Raw genomic sequence first — 23,004 nt, 5'->3', positions numbered from 1 at the left:
CTGATATAGTTATGTCAGAAACACAGAAATTTAAATGTCTCCCAATGGCGTATTTGCATTTTCTGTTTTTTCCCCAAGCACGTGCAGGCAGGCCGCACAGATAGTCCGGGTTCAGCTCCAGACCTCCACAGTAAAGGGCGACATAATCTTCTTGCTGGTGGAGGGCCTCCTTGCCTTCCATTTGCAAAAAAATGCAGCGCCTGTGAAGCGCAAAAGCAAAGTACAACAAAACGATTATGCCTGTGTCACTTAAGATTGTGCCACACGTGCTCACTTCAGCAGCACAGAAGCTAAAACTGGGACAGTACAGAGAAGGTTAGCATGGCCCCTGCGCAAGCATGACATGCGTATTCATGAAGCGTTCCATGTTTTTATCAACTAAACAAAGGAGCGAGCAAAATAGAACCAGAGACAGGGACATAAAGAACAAAGTGACAGTCACCAGAGGAGAGGGGGCGGGTGGATAACTGGATAAAGAAGGGGAACGGTCATCAAGAACATGTAGAAACGACCTGTGGACTTAGACGACGGGTGGAGGGAGGACTGAATGTGGGAGGTGGGGTGGGTAGGGCAGGAGGAGGGTAACGGGGGGAATAGGGACGGCTGTCATTGAACAACAATAAAAAAAGAAGTAACAAAAGATGCTCTAATCACTTGGGGAATTCCAAGGGTTTTAGTAACCTGGAGCTAGAAAAATACTACCACAAAATATATATTTCTTACCTAAATCACAACATCATGCACTCAAAAATATAAACAATTTGTCAGAGGAAGATGGCATGAAAAAATAATACAAAAGAAAAAAAGATTGTGCCACACTTTTCGATTTCTTCTGTCAATTCACTGCAAACTGAAGGGGAAGAAAAGGTAAATGTGCAATCTAGAAAGCTACCTCTAGTGGGTGTGTATGGTCTTTTAATTGGAAAAGTTGTGCTTTTCTTTTACAAACTGTTTAGTGCATATAGAATATCACAAAAGGTTTCATTTCCCTTTCTTATCATATCATGACTTTGTACCATTTTGTATCAGGATTTTTTCTGCGTGGCAAAAACAGTCCCCAAATGAGGGCTCTTCAGGGGCCATAGGAACAGCAGACGGTGTAAGTCCTTGTAGGTCAGAACAGTAAACTGTCTGGGAGGGTTGAGACTCATCTGCAGACCAAACATCCTGGTGTCTACAGCCATCAGGTTTGCTCAGAGCCACTGCAGCAAACTGCTGCTCCTCTATTTTGTGTTCCTCAAACGACCATTCTTTTTTTTCTTCTCTTCACCCGGAAACAAATGTGTTTCCCTTATAAACCTGCCCTAGATGCGGGTTTCATGGGGACGTAGCGGATCAAGCCATTGCCATCAAATCCTAGTCCCACACCTATGACGTTCGTGAGGGCTTCTTTTGGTGCCCAATTCTGGTAACATATAGCCGCCGAGTGCCCTCGTCTTCAAAGCTTCTGATTGTCTTCCATTCTTGGTGGGTAAACTTTCTGTTCATACTATGAAGGCATTCCCAAATTGAACCACAGCCTGGAAAACTAGTGTCCACTGTGTCAGTTCGAACTTGTAGCTCAGGTTCAGCAGCGAGGGCAGCACAGCCCCTTCAATGAGAGATGTTGCAGCTGAAATTGAGGTAAAGGTGTACGGAATCTTTTGTAAGAACTGCTTTCACTTTTGCAGTTCTATGCAAACAATTATTCTAAGAGACATTCAAATTCTCTGCAACTAATCTCCTCATCATCAGAAGACCAGCCTTGGCTGCCTATGGTCCTGGGCACAGACAGACTGGCTGACGCGCTCCTTCTTCTCAGGCTGAATCGGTCACACCAGCAGCCACGCGGCTCAGCTGGGCAGCCGAGCGGCCCAGGACAAGGCCAAGTGCACGCCCTCCAATTGTGGCACCGAGCAGACCCGCTTGGCAGGAAAACTTAAACCTCCTCTCCATCACAACAGTTTACTTCTATGTACCTCTATGTCCTCATTTGTAATAGCATATGACATGACCAGCTTGCTGTGAGCGTTCCATGTGTGACGCAGGCACTGTGCTGAGCTGACGCACATTCAGGGTGTGCACTCAGTAAAAGCTGTTGTTGATAAAGACCTCACAAAACCTACAGGGTCACACAGGGAAGAATAAACCACTGCTTTGTGCTTTCCTGCAAGAGGGGCAGGTGAGGAGCTGCAGGTGATTCAGCCTGACGAGTCAGTGTCGGTGGTAGCCGGAGAGACGGCCACCCTGAGCTGCACCGTGACCTCTGCTATCCCCGTGGGGCCCACACAGTGGTTCCGAGGGACAGGGCCAGGCCGGAAGTTAATCTACAGTTGCTAAGGAGGCCACATCCCCCAAGTAACAACCGTTGCAGACACCACAAGGAAAGACAACACGGACTTTTCCCTCCGCATCAGTAACATCTCCCCAGCAGACGCCGGGACCTACTACTGTGTGAAGTTCTGCAAAGAGGACACTGGCAACACAGAGTTCAAGTCTGGGGCAGGCACTCAGCTCACCATGAGTGGTGAGTACAGAGTAGGATCCTTTTCCCTGGTGTGTGACAGCAAGTCCATAATAACAACTTCCACATTTTGAGCAACAACTAGGAATGAGGTGTGGGGGTGGGTGCTAATAATCATGATCTCATTCCTGGTTGATTTGACCCCTTCTGCAGGTCAGGGAAGTGAGGCCTGGAGAGCTCATGCTGTCTGCTCAGGCCACACGGCTGGTAAATGGTGGGAAGTGTCTGGAGCCCGGTTTGCCTGGCTCCCTAGCTTGTCTTTTCCAATCCTGTCCAGCCCTGTAGTTCCAGAGATGAGAAGCTGAAGGTCGGAGTGACTTGCCCGTCACAAGGTCAGACCTGACCCCTGCCCGCGCAGAGAGAGCTCCTCTCAGTGTGGCCGAGTCCCTCCCCACCCCTTACTGACAGTCGCTGAGCACCTGCTGTGAGCCAGGCCCTGCTCTGGGTGCCGTGGGAGCCGCCGTGAACTGAGCAGGGAAAGGCCCTTCTCCCACGAAGCTCCGTTCTCTTCCTTTCCTTTGGGAGAAATTCATGCAGAGCAGGGAGGGGAAAACATGTTTCTTTATTTTCTCCTTGGAATCATCACATGAGAAGGAATCCGTAAGAGGCATAGACCCTGTTTACTCCAACAGCCCTGCTGGGAGGGGGTGCCCAGACGGTGGACGTTCACTGTGGGGTTGGTCTAATAAATCCCCTTTATTTCAGGGACCCAGTCACGCTGTCACTGAAGCCTCTGAGCAGAGCTGAGTCATCTCAGAATGTCGCTCAGCCACAGAAGAGGCACCCCATGTATGTGACGTAGGTGTCACCCGACTGAGGCAACAAGCACTCATTTAGGGTTTTCTGCCCCTCAGGATCCTGAATCCTGGAATGTCAGCCCACAAAGGAGCTTTAGACCATCCAACCCAACCCCCATGTATAAATGGAAGCCTGAGGTCAAAAGGTGACAAGGGCTTTGCCCAAGATCACATGGCCAGTGAGTGAACAGATGGTTCCAAAACCCAATCTAATTCTAGGCCGGGTTTTTCCTTTCCCAGAGATAGATCCCCTTTCCATCAAAGAACCTGGTGAATGTAAGCTCTGAAATAAAGCTCATTGCAGCAAAACATTGAACATGAAGCCAATATTTCTCCCTTTTCATCATTTTCCCAAAGGTTCAAATGCCCTTCCCATTTAGACCCTCAGGCCCAGCCAAGGTTTGTGAACCTCTCCCAAGCTTCAGCTTCATCACCCCAAATCAAGAATCCATATCAGCTCTCCAGGTATGGAGACAGCGTCGTTCATTGACAGTCTGTAGATGGATATAAGTTCTTCCCCACCTCTGGCTATTAAAACAGTGATGCAGGGGATAACCTTGTCAACGTGTCACTTGCTCAAGAGGGAGACATCCACTGGAAGTGGCATTGCTATGCCAGAAGGTACATGCATTTTAATTTGTGTGAATATTGCCAATTTTTTCTCCTACATGTGGTAGCAATGGAGTCTCCACAACCCTTGGAAATAGCAGAGAAGGAGACTTTATCCCGAATTTGCAGGTATTACAAAATTTCCAATGGTGTGTCCCTTGCCTAAACAATCACAGGTAGTAAGCAGCTCCATCCCAGTCTGCTGCCTCCTGGCAGAGCGCTCGTTCCTCTTCCCCAAGCTGCCTGCTCAGAGGACGCCCTGGACGAGAAAGCAGGCAGCGGGGAGGGTTGGGGAGCAGCAGTGTGTCAGAAGCTATATCTTCATCGTGGTATTTATTTTTATAACCAGTGCTGTGAGGGATGGGCCGTCTGTTGCCTCTTGGACAGATGAGGACACCGTTGCTCAGAGAGGGGACCACCTGAGCAGGAAGTAGAACCAAGACTTGAACCTCAAACAGCCTGAATAAATAGCCTCTGCTCTCTGCAACACCCCACTGTGCTTTTCAAGGTGTAGAGTAAAGCTCCAGCCCTCTTCTTTAAAATCTTGTGTTATTCTGTTCTTCAACAGTAAGCACTTTTTTAAAAAGGTCCTGTGAAAGAGGCAGGTCTAGCTTTAAACCCAGATCAGAAAGGTACCCAAATATCTCATGATGTGCTGACCCTGCTCCTAATGACGTGGCTCAGCATAGAGAAGCATTCAGGGGGCTTGTCCCCCATTGTTGTGGGGTTATTCCTTCACCGACCAGCCTGCGGAAGCACCTTGGGGACAGTGGCCCGGACAGAGCAGAGAGGGGCCACTGCACCCCCAGCAGCACCGAGTGCACCATTCCCGGATCTGTAGAGAGGATGAGGAGGGAGACATTTCCTAGAGGATACCGGGCCCCAAATGAGCAAGGGTAATTTCCTAGACCCAGTTGGCAGGTGCCCATGCCTTCTGATTATTGCCACAGAGTCACCACGAACTGACTTCTCACTGTAATTACCTGAAGGCAAAAATCTAATAGGGAAAAGGGGAGAGCTGTGGTCAGTGTCAGACCCGTGAAGGTGGGGCCTTTGTTCTTTTGATGGACATGAAGCTTGGGGGCCACAGGCAATACCCTGAGACACAGTGGGGACTGAGGTGACAATCTGTTCATTTCTTTCAGCCACATTTTTCTCATCTGTAAAATGGTGATTATCATGGACTCCTTTTAAGAAAGTGGAAAGGATCTGAGGTGCTCTGTCTGAATCACCCGCCACAGAGTTGCTAGCACCCCCAATCGGGTGTTATTTCAAAATTGTGAACCATTTCCCACTGCTGGGCCTCAATGTCCCCACCTGCAGCAAGTGCCTGTGTCCCTTCTTATCTACTAATGATTAAGAAATTAAACACCTTTGTCTTCCTCAGCCCTCAGTGATCTTTGTTTTCAACCCTAAACTATGCAAAGAGAAGAACCAAGACTTAGAAAAACATCCCGTCACCCTCTCCTTTTCAAACTCCAGGTTTGGCACAGATTAGACCCTGCTAGAATATGTGTGGAAAGGATGAAACTATGGAATAAACTCATAAAGACCTGCAGGGGGAGCTCTGGATATAAATTCAGTCCAGGTTCAAGATAGATTTGTGTTTATTTTTGTGAAGCATCTTCTATTTTACGCGAAGCCAAACAGCCCCCGTTGCCTGACCTCACCCTCCCTGCAGCCGGGGAGGGGGAAATGGCTGCCGTCCCCTTTCACCGGTGGGACAGGGATGTGCCCGAACGCCCCTCTCCTCGGCTGCCAGGCTGGTTCCACTGTCATGGGGGTCCCGTACCCACCGCTTCCCCTGCGTTTACTCTGCCCCACTGTCGGGGAAGCTGGGAAGGTTCCCGGGGGAGGCCAGTGAGGAGAGTTAACACTAAGAGGGAGTCCGCTCAGTAACCTTGTTCCTGAGCTCAGGCTGCTGGGAAATCACCGGGGGAGGAAAGCAGGTGCACTTTGCACTCAGGGCTGGAGCTGCTTGTGGGCCCTGCCCCTCACGCAGAGGTCCCCTCTGGGGGCCTGAGAGTCCTGCTCTGTAAGATGAGGACGATGACACACCCTCCCGGCATTTTTAGAAGGGTAAAAAACAATATATGAGAAGGATTCTTACAGATTCACATGCTTGTCATTGGTGTTGACGATCAAAATCATGTTCATTGTTCATTATGCTCCTTTTAAAGCCAAACCCTCTGTCCTGTGGTATTGCCCCCCCACCCCGTGTAAGAGGGTACAGCTAGGCAGCCCCCACAAAGGAGATTTGTAATGGGGTCCAGGAATTGGGGCATCCAAGAAAAATATAGGGTATTCTTACCACCCCCCAGGCAGGCTGCTGTGGGGAAGGGAGACCTGGAGCAGGGCCGCTGAGAGTTACTTTGCATGTCAGTAACAACTGGACAGCTCCATTCCTCATATGCAAAGATGGCCATTTTGCATATCAACAAGGCTAACCAGGAATGTTTGCAGAAGTTTAACTCAGGATGTAACTGGGCTGGAGGCTCCTCCGCCCCCGTTACAGAGCCCCAAGTGTGAGAGCTTGGAGATGGTTCACCTCAGGCCATGGGGGAACAATGAGAAGACCCTGCGGGAAAGAAAAGGCAGAAAAGGACTCTTGCCAGTGGGCCGTGAGAAGGTGCCATGTGGGTTTGGATTAAGAACTGGAAATCACGGCGACACAGCAGATGGTGTTGGGATCTGCGAGATGCCTGCCTAGCAGACCTCCAGTCTGTTTTCTTCTTAAGGACGATTTGCTGATATGTAATTCTTTACATGTGTCAGCAAGAAGAACGTGGTCTTTCCTGTCAACACACAAGGAGGGCCACACGTGGGCAGACAGTGAGCTTCGCCTGAGAGTCCCACAGCTTCTCCCCCAGGAACAGCATCCTGAGATGGTTCAAAGATGGAAATGAGCCCCCACACCACCGTGGACCCAGAGGGAGATAACCCTTCCTACAGCGTCTCCAGCACGGCCAGGGTGCGGCTGGTGCGGCTGGCCCCGGGGGATGTCCGCTCCCAGGTCATCTGCCAGGTGGACCATGACACCCTGCAGGGGGGACCCTCTTTGTGGGACTGCCAACCTGTCTGAGATCATCCCAGGTAGGTGTCCCTCACACCCAGCCTGAGCCCACTCCTGGGTCCTAACCTCCAAGACTACTCCTCCCCTGCGCTTTGCTCCAGGCTTGGAATTACCTGGAATCATCTGGAATCTAATTCCTGACAGTCCTTCCCATCACCGTGCACAAGGATTTGCCCTTTAAAAAACCTCTATTTAATGGCAGCTGCCAGGTGATCAGCTAGACTGTGCTCCAGTAGTTTCTTTTACAATGGCAATTCCAATTACTAAGCACCTACTATAAGCCAAGCTGCTATGTGCTTGGTGGTTTCATTTATTTTACTACAGTTATTATCTTCAACTGCATGCCTGGCTTGTGCTTGGTAATTTCACTCTTACTACCCTAATAGCAGCTACCAGTGCTCGGGTGCAGGGCACTGTGCTTAATGGTTTCATTCATATGCAAAGAGATCCCTGAGTTCCGAGCACCTTCTGCTTGGCTCACAGTGTCCTGGGTGACTCTCTTGCTGTGTGTGTGGGGGCGGGGGGAGCTATGCTTGTATCTGGTGTTATTTCTAAAGGTCAGAGTTGTACAGAATGGCGAGAGCTAGACAGATGAGTCTCCACCTGGACCATCTTGAATTTGCTTTTGAATCTCTATCTCCCTCTGGTGCTGAGACCAGAACTGTTGCTTTTGGGTGTTCTCAGTGTGCCTGACCTAGCAGGCTTGCTAATGTCCTAAGGCTGAAAATGGTTTGGAGTTGTCCAGGTCGGTGCACTGGAAAAAAATGCAAGATGCCTATGTGATCCTCTGCACTTGAAATGCCTCAATGCTGGCATCTGAGGGCTCTGGCCGCTGCAGTCCTGGCTCCAAAGGGTCTGATGTGAAGATGCACATATTTTTGTTCATGTTTATGGTACTGGGGTGTTCTACAATATTTCTAGCTTATTGGACCTCTCTGTCAGTATAGAATAATCCACATACATTAATGAAGTTTTAGGTTGGTTGGTTCATTTCGATAATAGGTGGAAGTTTCTAATTTCTCTGACTTTTTTAAAAATCATGTTTATTCTATTACAGTTGTCTCGGTTTTTTCCCCCTTTTCCCTCCTCCACCCTGCACCCCTCTCCCACAGTCAATTCCCACTCTGTTGTCCATGTCCATGGGTCATTCATACATGCTCTTTATCTAGTCCCTTCTCCTTCTTTCCACCATTGTCCTCCTTTCCCTTCCCCTCTGGTCACTTTCAGTCTGCTCCATGTTTCCTTGCCTGTGGTTTATGTAGTTTGTTAGTTTAGTTTGTTGAATAGATTCCACTTGCAGGTGAGATCATATGGTATTTGTCTTTCACCGACCGGCTTATTTGACTTAGCGTAATATTCTCCAGTTCTATCCATGATGTCACAAAAGGTAGGAGCTCCTTCTTTCTTTTTTTTTTTTTTTACATGTAGATTGATTTTATTTACTTTTTTAATGTCAAGATCCATTATAAAATATTAAAAATTTTAAATCCATTATAAAGTCTTAGCAATTAAACCAACATGACACCAGCATAGAAATAATCAGGTAGATCAATGAAATAAAATGAGCATTCTAGAGATAAACATATATATCTGTCTAATAAGGTAATATATGATTAATTGATATTTCAAATCACTGGGGAAAATAAGGCTTATTCAACAAATAAGGTGCATGGAGCACTATTACTTGAAATAAAATATAGAGCCCTATTTCACACATTATACAAAAAATATTCAGGTGAGTTAAAATCAATATGTAAAATCTAAGAAGTTTTAGGAGAAAATTCAAACTAATATTTTTCTTACCCCGAAGTAACATATTCAAAACCAGAAGCTATAAACTATTTACAATATGACTATATTAAACATTTAAGACTATATACTAACATACATATTAAAAAGTTAAAGAACAAGTAACAGAATAGAAAAGTATTTGCAACATATCTAAAAAAGGATTAATAGTTTTTTGTTTTAGGGAAAAAATTCTACAAACATTTAATCAATAAATGGATAAAGAATACCAAAAAGTCATTTAAAAATAGAAATAAGCAAGAAAAATATAAAAACAGGTTTAGTTTCAACAAATAATAAAGGAAAAATTTAATAATACATCATTGCCACAATCAGATTATTAAGTATTAAAAATATTGGTAATATCAAGTATTGGCAACTGTGAAAGGAACTGGGTATTCATAGACTCTTTTTCTTCACCTTAAAGCAGTTCCTTTAGCATATTTTGCATTGCTGTTTTGGTGGAGGTGTATTCTTTTAGCCCTCTTTTGTCTAGGAAAGTCCTTATTTCGCCTTCCATTTTAATTGAGAGCTTTGCTGGATAGAGCAGTCTTGGTTGCAGGCCTTTGCTTTTCATGACTTGGAATATTTCTTGCCAGTCCCTTCTGGCTTGCAGTGTTTCTGCTGAGAAGTCAGCTGCTAGCTGTATCAGGGCTCCCTTATATGTCACTGCCTGTTTCTCCCTTGCTGCCTTTAGGATTCTGTTTGTCTTTGATATTTGCCATTTTAATGATGATGTGTCCTGGAGTGGGCCTCATTGTGTTTCTCATAAATGGAACCCTCTGTGCCTCATGGACTTGTGTGACTTTTTCTCTCCTCCAATTAGGGAAGTTTTCCATCATTACTTTTTAAAACAGGTTTTCTATCCCTTTCTCCTCTTCTTCTCCTTATGGTATCCCTGTAATACAGATATTATTACATTTCAAGTTGTCCTGCATTTCCCTAAACTCCTCTTCATTCTTTTTGAGTCTTTTTCATTTTCTTGCTCTTTCTTCCTGCCTTTTTCTATCTTATCCTCCAGCTCGCTGATTCGATCTTCTGCTTCCTCTAGCCTTCTTTTGCTTCCTTCTACTGTGTTCTTCTATTCAGAAATTGTATTCTTCATTTCCTCTTGTCTCTTATTGATAGTTTCTATGTCCTTTTTTATGCTGATAGAGTTTGCAGAAGTTCCTCATAGTTTCCCTGTGGTTTTTGGTAATTCTCTCTGAGCTCTCTGAGCTCGCTGAGCTCATTGAGCTTCCTTAGAACTGTTGTTTTGAACTTAATATCTGATAGTTTACTTGCCTCTGTTTCACTTAGTTCTCTTTGTGGAGATTCCTCCTTTCCCTTCGACTGGGGTGTGTTTCTTTGTCTTCCCATTATTTGCGAGGCTCTTCTCTTTTGCTTCTTCCTCTTAAATTGATCTGTCTTGATTTCCTGACTTTGTGATATGAACTTCTATGGTAGGAGACCACTGGGTTTTGTTGTTTGTTTTTTGGGGTTTTTTTCTGGATTTCCCTCTAACGATGTCAGAGGTTGACTCTGACCTTAGGCAGTCTGTTCGAGACTTTCAGGAATGTACTGTCTGTGGCTGTCTCCTTTAGTTGTTAATCTAATCACTGCACTCAGTGGGCCAGCTTAGAGACGCCACAGGGCAGGGCAGAGTCCCTCCTGGGGGCAGGGTTATTAGGTCTTCTCACCCTGCTGCTCAGGGGAGTGGCCTGCCTTAGCCAGATGGCTGCTGTCATATGGGGGAGGAGTCAGCACTCAGATCCCGCCAACTATTCTCTCTGTACTCTCCCCAAGCCTCTGTCTCCCGTCTCTCCTCAAGTGTCTCTAGACCATTCTGCACCCCCATTAGCCAGGTATCTACTACCTGTGACTGCCACTCTGCACTCCACAGGCCGGCTTAGATACCACAGGGCAGAGCCGAGGCCCTCCTGGGGGTGGGACTATTTGGTCTTCTCATGCTACTGCCACTCAGGGAAGTGATCTCTGCCTGAGCAAGATGGCTACTGCCAAATGGGGGATGAGTCAGCACCAGGATCCCACCAGCTGCTCTCTCAGTTCTCTCCCCAAAGCCTCCTTCCCCAGTCTCTCCTCAGGCATCTCTAGCCCACTCTGCCACCACTTTGCCGAAGCCCAGGGTAAGTGGCTACAAATAAAAATTTATGCATTGCCCCTTTAAATGGCTCTTTGCATCTCCAGCCACCTGTCTCTGGCAGAGAGCAACCCTGCTGTTTTTCGCAGCTGGCTGTTATCTGTGTACTTTTGGGGCTCTGGTGCTGTAGGCTGGAAATCCAGGCTTACGGTTTAGATCCCACTCTTCTCGGGGGATCCAACTGGCCATTTCAATATCCTTCCAGCACTGCTGCCCGTGGATGCCCCACCGACCTTCTGGAGTCTCTACCACACTCCTTACCAGTTAGGTTGTATTAAAGCTGATTCTTCTGACTGTCCGAGGTTATAAGGCTCCTCTCTTGCTATTATTCAGTTTTTTGTTCCAGGTGATTTCTCCACAATTTAGTTGTAATTCCAGGTTGGTCCTGAGAGGAGGTCAGTGTGACTTCCAATCATTCCTCTGCCCTCTTGATTCCCTGACTCTTTTATTTTTTTGGTTCTCTTTTGCCTTTTAGGACCCCAGATTTCCTGCCTGCCCCCTACTTTTTCCTTTGTCTCTTCGCCACTCAACTGCCAAACAGAATGACTTCTTTTTTTTCCCCCTTTTCCCTACAGAAGTTGTGCACTTTTTTAAGAAAAGATTTATTTATTATTTGTTTGTTTATAGGGAGGGAGGGAGGAGGAAGGGAGGGAGAAAGAGAGGGAGAGAAACATCAATGTGTGGTTGCCTCTCATGTACCCCCTACTGGGGACCTGTCCTGCAATCCAGGCATGTGTCCTGACTGAGAATCGAACCAGTGACCCTTTGCGTTGCAGTCTGACACTCAATCCTCTGAGCCACACCAGCCAGGGGAGAAGTTGTGCACTTTTAATCATGCCTAATCTCATCTGTCCTTTTAAAATGTCCTTGTCTCTTTGTATTAAGTTTCTATGACCACTAAAACAAATTACAAGATATTTAGTGTCTTAAAACAACACAAGTTCATTATCTTGTGCTCTAGAGGTCAGAGGTCTGCAGTGGGTTGGCAGGACTGGGCTCCTCCTGGAGGCTCTAGGGGAGAATCCCCATCCTTGCCTTTTGCAGCCCTAGAGGCTGCCCGCCCTCCTCAGCTGAGGCCCCACCCACTCTGAGCTCTGCTTCTGCCATCACATCTCCTCTGGCTCTCCTGCCTCCCACTTTCACTTTCATTTAGGAGGATCTGTGAGTGCTTTGGCTTGAACAGCACTTGCCTTCTTGTTGTAGAGTTTACAATATAACAGCATCTGTTTTGGGCTTTGATGAACTACCATGCTCCTTTGAAAGTTTGGACCACCTTTCAACATTTTATCCCTGTGCTTTCAATGCTGTGAAATCTTTACAAAAGTTCCATTAATTTGAAGTCTTTGTGGTGCCACTTCCTCTGGGACTTTACATTTTCCTCCTTTATGTGGTGAGTTTTCTTTTCACCAAGTTCCTCTGGCTGCACACAAACTCAACAGTATCAGTGTCAACATTCCCATGGTCAAAAATTTCCTGTGTTAACTTCACTTACATTACATTCAATTTGAATTTCACTTTTAGCAAATGCACCTTTTGTTTCGCCCTTGCACTTTTATCTCTGTTGCCAAGTACCTTTTAATTATTCATTTTTTAAAATGTCACATGGGAGGTAAGGAGACAACACAACAAGATGTTGTCTGTGTGTAAACTCAGTAACAGAATCACAATGATCAATCACTACAGACTTTCAGAGAAATGACTTGACAGGTGACTGATCATGATGAACAGTTGTTGGCTACATAGTGATTTGTGGACTGAAGAAGAGCTAGCAGCAAAGTGTGTACTCGATGCAATTGCTCATGATAAACTTAATGTGGTAACTGAAATTGGAACTGTGTGTCGGGGGACTGATGTTATTTAAGTAAACTGTAGTAACTGAAATGTATGCATACCAACACTATGCAAAATGAGAGCTGCCTGTATGTGTTTGTCTCTTCCACAAATAGGATGTCAGTTCTAACAGAGCAGGGACTGTCTGTCTGTATCCTCAGTTTCCAGAATACAGATTGCCATATAATAGGCCATCATGTTTTTTAAAAAACATAAATGAATGAATACTTCTTTAAGGACAGTAGTTTCTACTAGATGATGGATTTCAAAATAAAATTCTTCTTAATTCAGTCACCTGGCTTTTGTATCCTAAACTCTTTTGTTAAATATGGCTCTCTTCTTTGTATTTAAAAAGTCCCATCAAAAATTCAACATTCTCCAGAAAAATAATAAATGGAAAAAAAACACCAAAAAAGCAAAAACCAACTAATTAAAGTGTGTTAAGGGAAATGGGAGCTTATTAAGACCCCCCCAAAGCTAAGGCTGGAACAATTGGAGCAACATAATAAATAAAGTGTTATTGGAATATGCTATGGTCTAAATGTTTGTGTCCCCCCACCATTCACATTAGAACCCTAAGGCTTAATGTGGATGGCATTAGAAGGTGGGGCCTTTGGAAGGAGAGTGGGTCGTGAAGATAGAGCCCTATGAACGAGATTAGTGTTTTTATAAAAGAGGTCCCAACGAGCTCCCTGGTCCCTTCTACCATGTGAGGATATAATGAGAAGTCTGTGACCCAGAAAAGAGCCCTGCCTCAGCCAGGCTGCCACGCTGATCTCAGACTTCCAGCCTCCAGAACTGTGAGTGATAAGTTATGTCTTTTATAAGCCAACTCGTCTGTGATATTTTTTATATAATCCCAAATAGATTATGACAGATTACAACCCCAAACATGAAATAAATGAGTCCTGTGCAAGAAAGTATCAATTTATGTAGCTGCTCTGTCCTAAAGGAGGGGAAGACTAACTCCCCACTCCTGAAGTGTGGGTTGCACGTGACAACTCCCTTCCAAAGAAAACAGAAAGGAAAGGGCGAAAAAGAGTAACTTCACTGTGGGCAAACCTGACAAATACAATTTAGCCAGGTGAACAAAAGTTCATCAGAAGTCATACATCAGCATCAACAATCATGAAATATGTCAATAGCATGTACTCTTGATATACTGTGTTGAAAATGCCACTTTTCTTCTGTAACCTTCCTTCTCCAAACCCATAACCTGAGGCTAATTTTGAAAAAAAAAAATCAGACAAATTGAAGTAGAAGGACATTCTATATTATACCTGACCAGTGCTCCTCAAAATTGTCAAGGTCATCAAAAACAAGGAAAGCCTGAGAAGCTGTCACAGTTGACAGGAGCCTAAGGAGACATGCTGACTAAATGTAATGTGGTGTCCTGGATGAAATCCTGGAACAGAAAAAGACATTAGGTAAAAACTAAGGAAATCTGTTACAGACTGATATTTGTGTCCCTCTGGAAATCATATGTTGAACTCTAATCCCCAATGTGATGATATCTGGAAATTGGATCTTTGAAAGAAAATTAGGTCATGAGGGTGGAGCCCTCATGAGTAAAGTTAGTCTCCTTATATGAAGAGGCCAGAGAGCTGGCTCCCCCTTTCCACCATGTGAGAATGCAAGGAGAAATCCAAAGTCTGCAACCCAGAGGAGGATTCTCACTAGAACCAGACAACAATGGCACCCTGATCTCAGACTTCCAGCCTCCAGAACTGTAAGAAATAAGTTTCTGTTGTGTATAACCCACCCAATTTATGGTGTTTCATTACAGCAACCTCAAGCTGCCATGCTCACATTTTTTGGCCTGAGAGAAATATGTGACTTCTCCATGACCAGTTGGATGCCAGGGAATGTGGCTGGACTTGAGGGAAGCATTACTGGGGAAGACCAGTTGTCCTGGTAGAGCAGAGGGACACTCTCATCTCACTGTATTTCATGATATTCACTCAGAGTGGCGAGGAGAAAAAAACATGGAGTGTCCTCAGAATAAGAGAACAGCAGGGCTGGAAGCAGTACTCTCTGTGCAGACTAGAGAAAGGTCAAGTGCCAGGAAAATGACTTAACTCTTCCAGGAGGGCTTTACCAAGCAAGACCTGGAAGTGCGTGACACTCAAGACCCATACTTCTGATCTCATGATTCCTGGAAGCTCCCTCTGACATAGGAAGAGAACACACCTATTCATTGTCTTTCAGCGCAGGAAAGGACATCCCTGACTGAACTGTGGTGACTCATTAGATACTTGCTCCCTGGCTCCAATCACATTCCAGTTGGAAATGGGTGAGTGGAGTGAGTCATCAGTCTTATAGAGATTCTGCCTGCTCAAGGATTCCCTTTGTTTTGGCTCAGGAGATATTGGGCATTTGGGAACAACTACATCCACATTGATATTTCATTCTGAATCCAGAAGTAAGATAGGGCTGCCAAGTGTTTATGACTCATGGTCTAGGAAACAGATCATAATAGACCTAATGTGTTCCTGAGCCCAGGTTTGTCCCTAAACCTTGGAGAGGCTAGTCAGCCTTCTAGGTCTCGGTTTTCCAATTGTTTGAACTGTGCAGTGCAAGCATGCAGTTGCATTTTACCTACCCCATATCTTTTCATTTGGGAATGTTCATGACCTATGTTTAAGTCCTGATGTTTTTGGCCATCAGGAAAGGTCATGGCTTGCTAACATGGCCAAAGTCAATATTGGGCATAGCACTGTAAAATGACTGATCGGAAGGGCCATCTGCAGAATCTTAGCCTGCAGGGTTGTTTGTGAACAAAGGGTCACATTATCCAGTGTGTGGTAATGTTTTGGTGCATGTTGCAGATTTTTATAAATTTAGCTGTGCAAACCAAGGGGGTGAAGTTTATCAGACTGTATGCACCATTCATGGCCCAGATATATACCCCATGTCAAGTTGTTAGTAATAGGAGTGGATGGAATAGTCTGTTTGGTTCACCATTGTTTTTCCCACTTGGGTTGCTCAAGGAAGGTATCTTCCATTGAAGCTATAGATTAATTGTCATTCTGTCCCAGTCTTCTTGTACCACAAGATGGGCCCTGCTGAGGACAGAACAGACATGTTGCAGCCCAGAGTGATGACATCTCCAGCAGTGACTGACACTGAACTCTCAGGTTGGTTTACCTGGAAATCTATATCTCAAGTTCCTGGAAAGGAATTTTGCATCATTTCTCATGTATCCCAGTCAGGGCCCAAGATCTTCCTTCTTGGTTCTGGGTCTCATTACACACTCTTAGCAATAGTACTGGCACCAGTTGTATAAAAGTCACCAATGGGATGAAGGGAAGGGGACCCATGTACAGAAAGGAGGATGGCATCTTCTGCATCAAGATATGAGAATCACCTAGAGTATAGTAGGCACTAAATATCAGATATTTATGTCTTTGTTCACTGACATTTATAAAAAGATCATTGTCCCCAACACCACATGTTTCCTGACTCACTTTTGTCACTGACCCCCCAATTTCCCATGTATGTGTGGGTTTTCTAATCCTTTAGTCTTTTAGTCAACAGATTTACTTAGATTTTCTATTACATTAGTTTTCCTGCCAAATTATTATTTATTCCTTGCTGTTTTGTCCCATTGCATTGACCAGGATCTCTAGTACATTGTTAAATAGATGCAGTGAGAGTGTGTGTCCCATTGTGCTGATTTTAAAGTATACTTTTGTAAAGTTACCCATCAAAAATGATATGCTGTTTTAGGATTTTGGTAGATAAGTATCAGGTTAAGAAAGTTCTCTTTTATTCCTAGTTATCTAAACTTTATTAAATGAGAGTGAACAGTAGGAGTAACCAATGCCAAAAGGGAAAAAGATGTAAGAATGTGGTCCCTGAACAGAGAGACCGTGGCCTAAGGAAAGAGCACAGATTACGTGGTCAGAGAAGCCTGAATTATCATTCTGGTTCTGCCAATTGCTAATATGGTCCTTGCCCCCATCATCCTTCATTTTCTTAATTATAAAATGAATAGAGTGGTCAGAATTAAAATTACATAAAGCACATACAATACTGCCTGGCTCACCCTCATTCATTGTTTATTATTCTTCCTTCTTGTAGCTCCACCCTCTTTGCCTATACGAATAGGCCCTTGGAGAGGGCCCTAAGTGGGCAGTCTGAATTTCAGCTGCGTATCCTCCAGCTTCTTCCCCCAAAATATCATCCTGACATGGTTTAAAAATAAAAATAAAACCTCATCCCTCAAGACACACATGGTCCAGATGACGCACACCAATGCCTACAAAATCTCTGGCACCACTGACATGGCCCTTAATCTATAGCACTTGTACTTTGATGTCACCTGTGATGGGAAACACCTAAGCTTACGTTATCCTCTTCAAGAGAATGCTGATTTGTTTAAGACAGTTCTAGGTAGGTGACACCACATGTGTGCAGACTTTTACCTGGTTTTGGAGAACAGTTCTCCCCAAATTTACTTCAGGGAATAGGCCTAAATAATAGGATCTTCCAGCTATGGAGCACCTACTATGTACTAGGGACTGCCACATGCTGGGTAAGCACCAAGTAAATGGCCACTAAGTAATAAGCAAGATGGATGTAACTGTTTCATGGAGTCTGAGGCTTTGTCCTGTGCTATTTCAGTTCCACTCACCATGTCCACTTTTGAACGACCCATCCCAAAAGAAAAAAATCAATGTCACCTGCAAAATGAAGACATTCTACCCCCAGGGCATACAGCTGACCTGGCTGAAAAATGGAAACGTCTCCCAGATAAATAAGACCCTGACCTTCACCATGAACAGTGACGGACTGTACGCCATGCAGAGCTTGATCCTGGTGAACAGCACTGACCTCACAGAGGACACTGAGCACACCTGCCAGGTAGAACAAGATGGGCGGCATGCAGTCACAGCGAAAACGACGTTTTTGGTTTCCACAGACCTCTGGATAAGTCTGAGAAGTAGCCAATGGCAAGGCCTCCATAATTTAAGAAGGCACCATCATCTTTCCTTAAAACTCTCTTTTCAAAATTATGAAATTTTAAATCCAAAAGCAAAACCTTCTTTCTCTTTTTCTCTCATAAACACACACACACAATTCAAACAATCTCAAAGACAAAGTATTAGAAATCAAGTACATTCACTCCAACTCCCCAGAGAGTTGTTCTACTCATGACTTAATGCACATCCCTTTAGACCTCATTTATCCACAAATGGGCTTCAGGTACCAGGTAGTGGGAGGACTAGATAATGTCTGAGATCCCTTCCAAGCCAGGGATCAATATCCCCTTACATGATCTTAATGGTTTCTTGCTGGAAAGTTTTTTGGTATTTCCACACTTTCTGCTGAGCCCCAGTCCTTGCTGAGCAGGGAAGTCTTGAAACTCTCCCAACAGGAATATGTCTATACTCCACTTACTACCAGTGTAGACAAACACTGTGTGGTACCATAATGTGTTGTTATTCTAGTGCACCTCTGAATGTCTGCACGTCTTGTCCTTTCTTGATCTAGAGGGAAAGCAATGATAAGCACAGTATTTCACAATATGGGTTAGACTCACACTACTCTGTGGCCCTGGAAAGTTTCCCAAAACCTCTGAACCTCAATTTTCTCATCAACATGAACATAATAATACCCGTCTCCTAAGACTAGGCCGAGGCACTAATAAGGTCGTGTGAGATAATTAAATGACAGAGGCTGCCCCTCCGTTTTCTACATAAGCCCAGCCCAGCAGTGTCAGATGTCCGTGTGTTTGTCTGGGCCCCTGCCTCAGGCTTCCATGCCAGACAGGCACGGGGCAGCAGGACCAGTTGTCACCAATGATGGGAAAGTGGAGGCTGGAGTATGGACTCCCACGCCCTCTGGTGGCTCTTTCTGCCGACCTTCCTTTTGTGGCCTCTTCCTCGGCCACAAAGTGCTTCTGTGATGGAGATCTCAACCCTCCGCTGTGCAGGAAGCAAACTGCCTGACTGCAGGCTACGAGGAGGCTGAGAAAGGTGAAGAAAGTGGTGACCACAGCATGGCCTGGGAGCGGGTTAAGCTCAGGAGGAGCTGGCCCACCATGGTCACATGGTTCCCAAGGTCATCTGCAGGTAAGGGAGGGACACATAACTCCTACTTACCCAGGAATTTCCTAGAATGCACTAAGAAGCTCCATTTTAGGTGTGATAAAGAGGGAAATGGGGCATGATCAAAGGTTTGCAAAAACATGTCCACGAGGCAGTAGAGGGGATTAGGGCCCAGCGAGGGGCTGTGTCTGACCTCGCAGAGCTGAATCTCAACTCCTCACACCTCCCCAGGCCTAGCACGGGTGCTAGCCTGTGTGGACACCCAGGAAACCTGCACTGACTGGCTGAGCAAATGCATGGACACGTATCCCCAGAGCTGCTCCCTTCCATGCACTGTAGGGACTTCGGTCTCTGCTACCTCCTTTTTTCTGGAGGAAGTTAGCCTGAGACAAGGAGCAATGGAGGTAGGAAGACCTCCACATGCCCCCAGTCCCTGACTACCTGCCTCCCACACTTCTTTCCACTCAACAGAGCCCCCAAAGAGGGGTCTCAGGACAAGACCTGGGGCAGCTAACAGGAGCCGTTGGGGCCCACTACACCTCCCTGATTTGGAGAACAATCCCACTCTTGTGTCTAATTTCTCACGCGCCCTGTGCATCTCCCTCTCAGCCTAAACTCGAACATCAGCTTCGGTTTGTTTTTCCTGTAAAATGGAAAGAGATTTCATAACACCCTACATCCTTCCCAACCCTGCTGTTAGAGTATAAATGCTCTAGCATGCTGAATTACTTTTCTATTGCTACATTCTTTAAAAATAATCGCATAACTTAGTGGCTTAAAACAATTATTTTCTCACAGTTGATCTGGGCCAGGAATCTGGGTCCTCGGGCTCAGGGTCTCGTAAAGGCTACAGCCGGGGTGTCAGCCAGAGGTACTGTCAACTCAAAGCTTGACTATGGTTAAGGATCTGCTTCCAAGCTCACTTCAATGGATGTTGACTGGACTTAGATCCTTGTTAGCCATTGACAAAAGACATCAGTCCCCTGTCCTATGGATAGTTCCATAAGGCAGCTCACAACATGACAGCTGATTTTCCTCAGAATAAGAGGGCATGAGATAGAATGAGCAAGATAAGAGTCACAGTCCTTTTGAAACCTAATTTTGGAAGTGACATTCTATGACTTCTGCTGTATCCTTGTCATTTACAACTGAGTCACTAGGTGCAGCCTACACATAAAGGAGAGAAATTGCAGAAGGATGTAAGTTTCAGGAGGCAGGATCCTTGGGAGCCACCTTGAAGACGGTCAACTCCAGATGCCAAAACTATTGATATGATCCTTGATTCTCACTTCTCTCATACTCCACAGCCACGTCATGTGCCAACATCTTACCATCTCAACATTCAGGCAGCCCCAGAATCTGATCACATCCCGGCACCTCCAGGTTACAACGTGAATTATTGCAATAGTCTCCTAACTCTGGTATCCCTGTTCCCACCCTTACGCACCTCAGGCTATTCTCAGAATAAGAGGGGCCCCATCACTTTCCAAACCTGCCAGTGCCTTCCTGTCTCCAAGAGAAGCCAAGGGGAGCTTGTGATAACCTAGGAACCCGGAGCTGAGTGGCTCTCAACCTCTCTGACTTCACCTCCGGCCACTTTCCCACTCCCACACTGGGCTCCGGGCACAGTGGGCCCCTGACCTTCGCAGTCCTCCCTCAGGAATTTGGCCTTGCTATTCTCTCTTTCTAGAACCCTCTTCTCCTTATGTCAGCATAGCTCACTTTTTCACTTTTTTCCAAGCCTCAACCCAAACATCATGTTATTTGTAAAAGGTTCCTAGCTGTCCTATATAACAGCACCACCCAATCCTAGCATTCCCACCCCCTTTATTATGTGGGCCCACTCACATACATGATAGCTTCTTGGGGATGAAGATGTTGCCTCTTTTTTTACTGTTATATCTCTGCTGTTTATAATAGTGGCTGGAACCAACCAGATATTGAATAAAAACTTGCTGAGTGAATGACTCAATGCTTCATTCAGAACTTTGGTTATCACTCAAAGACTCAAGGTTGCCCCGACCTTACTCTCTGAGAAAGCTTCCACATCACCACGCAGGAAGAGATAGCTCAGACAGAGCCTAGAGATCACACTGAGTTGATAAGAGGAGCTTGAAGTCCAATAAAGGTGAGTGGTGAGAGTTTTCAGTCAAGTACCAGAAAAGATAGCTTCACAGAGAGAGGATTCCAAAGATCTGGAATATTCCCCTAAGTACTAAAACTGTGTATACATGAGGACATATGTGTACATGGGTGTATGTACCTGGACTCAGGGGTGGGGGCGGAAATCCCGGGAGCTCACACAAGGCAAAGAGTACCGCTTGTCCCCACCAACTTGAGTGAAAACCTCACAACTTACGGGGATCTGATGGAGCACATAGAAGGGATAAGGATTAGCCCTAGACCAATGATGCTGTGATTGTGCCTCACAAAGCTGAACTACAACATAGGAAAACATCCTCCTATCCCATAAAGGCCCAGAGAGATGAGGTTTCTCCCTCCGAGATCATGGTGTAGTCTTGGTACCTGAGTCTGGGGTGGAGCTGAGCCTGCCTGGAGGTTGGGTGATATAAGCAGGAAGCCAGGTTCATCCTGATATCTTTCTGTCACCCAGGAGCCAGGGCATCAACTCTGCCTTGGGGATCCTCCTCCTCTTGCTTGCCTGGAAGTTGTTTCCCCCGACTGTACTTGCACTCTCCATCATCTCTTCCGGGTATGTAGGGGCCCCAGATGGGGGTTGGGTTCCCTGCGCTGATGGCGATTGGCACTGTGAGGAAAAGTATGCAATACTACCATTCACCTCTACCTTAAAGACATGTGGACTCCAGAGGGTCCTGGAGGCGGGCAGCCTAACCCCTCCTACCCCCCTCTGCCCTTCACAGCTCCAGTATGAGGATGCACAAAGATGCAGGCTGCCCTGGTCTGGGCAGGGGAGCATTTAAGGAAAAAAAAGAGTCAATGTGGAAAGAACACTCTTGAGGTAGTGTCTGAGGAGATGTCTAAAATAACAAGGGCTTCGTCCCAGCTCCCTGGTTTGTCTGCAGATCACAGGCACTGCAAATTCTCCTCAGGGACTAAAGACCCTCAGTCCCCTCTTGTTTAATTCAGGAGGAATGATCCATGAGGAGCACTTGCCATGATGCCTGTAGCTGCTACCCCAGCTTCTGACTCATCAGCCTTTTGAGACATGTTCAGTGCTGGTTGTCCCTTCCTGACTCCTGCAGCCCCCAGAGGAGGTAAAATCCTGGATGAAAAAGTCAGGACTGAAAAGGTGGGCTGTTAGGCCCTCCCCAGGAAAGAAGCTTCTGTGGACATTCGGATGCAACAAGAACAGGAAACCCAGCAGAGACAGGACAGGCTCCCACCCAGAAGAAACACCTGCCATTCCAAAGGGACCCTCCCTGGCTCCTGGGGAACTCCACTGTGGATACCAAAGCTCTGCCACAAAACCTTTACAGCCCCGTCATTAAAGTGAAATTAAAGAAAACACTTAGACAACCATTCTCATTCGTAATCAGCAAAAGCCAAACAAAATCACACTGAAATGCCATTTTGTGCTTATGCAAATAGCAAAAATAAAGAAACAACAGCTCTTTCTTACACTACTGGTGGGCATATAAATTGGCAGTTACTTTGGAAAATTTTAAGTTGAACATTCAAATACTCAATAACCTAACATTTCCACTCTTAGGTTTTGTCCAAAAGAAATTCTTGTACATGTGCAGCGTGAGGTATGTACACATCTATACATGGTAGCATGGTTTAAAATGAATAAAGCCTGAGAACAATCTAAATGTGTATCTGCAGAATGATGGACAAATAATTCAGCATAGTCATAGAATGGAATGTCACACTGTAGTAAAACATTTAATTAACTATAGCTACATACAGTAATATGAATAAATAATAAATCTGAGCAAAAAAAATTGGAGGAATAAACCCCCAAAGATTTCATACATAATTATATTCTTTTTAAAAAGCTATAAAAAACTAACAGACGATTTTTAGGACTATATATAAATATGATAAAACCATGTCTTAAAAAAAAACAGAAAAATGAACCCAAGATTTAAAATAGTAGTTCCTATGGTGGGGCAAAGAAAAGGTATGAGAAGAGTATGTATATAAGGTAGATGGAAGTTAATATCAGGATTCTAGCTTCTGTGCTGGGTGGTGGTTTCATGATTGATTATATATTTATAAACAAAAAA

The 23,004-nt window shown here is 45.3% G+C and overlaps 1 non-coding gene and 2 pseudogenes across 1 annotated transcript; 2 read left to right on the top strand and 1 right to left on the bottom strand.

The window, feature by feature from the left end:
- Positions 1-266: 266 nt before the first annotated feature.
- On the top strand, positions 267-373 carry LOC129071018 (U6 spliceosomal RNA). The gene has a single exon (XR_008529180.1). It is a non-coding gene; the product is annotated as a U6 spliceosomal RNA (small nuclear RNA).
- Positions 374-1,002: 629 nt separating this feature from the next.
- LOC129070944 (L-aminoadipate-semialdehyde dehydrogenase-phosphopantetheinyl transferase-like) lies at positions 1,003-4,736 on the bottom strand (annotated as a pseudogene).
- Positions 4,737-6,675: 1,939 nt separating this feature from the next.
- On the top strand, positions 6,676-21,686 carry LOC129070942 (signal-regulatory protein beta-1-like; annotated as a pseudogene).
- Positions 21,687-23,004: the final 1,318 nt, after the last annotated feature.

The sequence above is a fragment of the Pteronotus mesoamericanus genome, unplaced genomic scaffold, assembly GCF_021234165.1.
Source record: "Pteronotus mesoamericanus isolate MK-2021 breed Mesoamerican mustached bat unplaced genomic scaffold, CSHL_Meso_final contig_25, whole genome shotgun sequence".
In the NCBI taxonomy this organism is placed as follows: Eukaryota; Metazoa; Chordata; class Mammalia; order Chiroptera; family Mormoopidae; genus Pteronotus; species Pteronotus mesoamericanus.
The sequence above is the reverse complement of the archived record's forward strand: the minus strand, read 5'-3'. Positions and strand labels throughout refer to the sequence as shown.